Source organism: Dreissena polymorpha, chromosome 6 (genome assembly GCF_020536995.1).
Source record: "Dreissena polymorpha isolate Duluth1 chromosome 6, UMN_Dpol_1.0, whole genome shotgun sequence".
Classification (NCBI taxonomy): Eukaryota; Metazoa; Mollusca; class Bivalvia; order Myida; family Dreissenidae; genus Dreissena; species Dreissena polymorpha.
In genome coordinates this window covers 38,478,711-38,480,962 of record NC_068360.1, presented here as the reverse complement: position 1 = coordinate 38,480,962, position 2,252 = coordinate 38,478,711, and positions in this window count along the sequence as shown.

Genomic DNA, 2,252 nt, shown 5'->3' with positions numbered 1-2,252 from the left:
TGCTAGTGTTATAAACATTTATAACATATATTTTAACTGAATCTGTTTATTTTATTGCCTATTTAAAAAAACAGGGCGTATTATGGGAAACACCTGCTTTCGGGAGAGGCATGTTGACAGCGTCGAAACTTTAATCTACACACTTAGTCCGAGTAAACACATGTGTACACGTTCATTTCCAAATTGTGTGTGGAAACTAGTATATGAACTTCGTCACCAATTGGAATAAGCCGATTACAAAATATCGGCTGTTATTAGAAAACCGATAAAGCTGCAATTATATCCCTCAAAATCACTAGCGGGATTCCCGTAAACGTGTATCTTGTCTCCCCGATGAAGGTGATCAGTAAACGATGCTCCGAATATGTACCTTTCCCGATCGGTATCGTTGTCAAGTGGATCTAACTTTGCAGGTACTAAAGTGTTACCGTTCCGCTGTAAAGATGCATACACCTGATCAATCGATCTTCAATAGTCTATTCTTTTCATCAAGCTTACAGAGATGAAATACAGTCCAGGAACTCTGCATGTGAATACACCGGTAGCAGCATTGTAGTCGTTGCCGAGATTCTGTAGTTCCGTTGGAAATATCAATCGAGAACCGTCTCCGGACGTGCCTATGCCTTTGAATGCTGATATGACATGATCTAAAGCACATCAAAATACGTCAACATGTTTAATGCTTTAGACAAAAATGCACATGTATTACATTTAACATACGCGTTCAGTAAATATTACATTTTTGCCGTAATGCATCATAGTTTTTTACAAGTTGCATCCCTTGTTATAAAACACCGCGTTCATGATTCGCGGATGCAAAGCAAATGTTATGAATTTAACAACTGTATAAAGCATATTGTACTAGTTGTGCTATACGGGTAAATGAATACGTCATTATTGTACTGCAACATTGAGGTAAAAATATCATCTATATAACAGAGTTGTTACGTGTCGCTTGTTAATATGCCGCACCATTTGGGTCAAAAGTACAAATACGGTAACAGCTAAAAATAGATATCACCACGGTGACAAAATTGTTACCGCAGTGACAATTTTGTCACTGCGGTAACAATTTTGTCACCGCAGTGATATCTATTTTGTCACTGCGGTAACAATTTTGTCACAGCGGTGACAAATTATGACTGTTGGTATATTTTTATACCTGCTGTTATATTTAGTTCATTGGGTTAATTTTCAACCATTTTCCCCGTAACAAACCGAGATTTTTTCAAGAAAATAATTAAATATTTAACAATAGTTTAAAATAAAATCAAAACGGAAGAATAAGGATAGTTTATAAGTTTATTCATATGTTTTTCATATGTTTGTGTCCTTTTGTCCAAAGTATCACCGCAGTTACAAATATATCACCGCAGTGATAAATTTATGACCGCAGTGACGAAATTGTCACCGCGGTGACAATTTTGTCACCGCGGTGATTTCTATTTTTAGCTGTTGGCTTATATGTACTTTTGACCCAAAGGGTACGTCATATGTTAATGTAACAACTGTATACAGCCTATTGTACGGGATGTGCTATATAAATAAAGGCGTCGCTATTGTACTGCAAAATTTAGACAAAACGTCATACTTTATACTGAGTTGTAACGCATACATTCTTGATTGAGATGGACTAATTTCACTTATTCAGACTATATTTTTCGATTTATATATTATACATGCTGGTCTAGGCAATTTTATGAATAAGAGAAAAATACTTTACTTTTGACGCACAACAACAACACAATTTCAATTAAATACATATATGAGACAAAAACTGAGAATTAAAAATTTGACGTACGCCTCGAAGCAATTGTATTGTATAGTACGCAATGACACCAGCAAAGAGAGTTCAATGCCTTGAACAAAGTTTCATGATATTGAAGCAACATACATATTGTTTGTTTGTAACATACTGCCTAAAAAATGACATTGCCCTTGTAAATTACACTTAAATCATATCAAAATACCTCATCTGATATTGAATCGTGACGTTGAGATTTTCCTGAACAGATTGATATTTTTCTTGTTCGCGACAAATCTGGTCGTCTTGTATTATAATATACTGTATTAATTTGCTGTTGAAAAAATATTAAGTATTATTGAACGACAGTCACTTCGTTGAAAATGATTATTTCAGGTTTTTGTTGTAATAGTAAATGAACTATTTTAGTAATGGTTCAATGGTTGAAATACACAGATAAACACTATCTAATGGAGACGTTTTGTCGATTTATTATATATATTAAAGT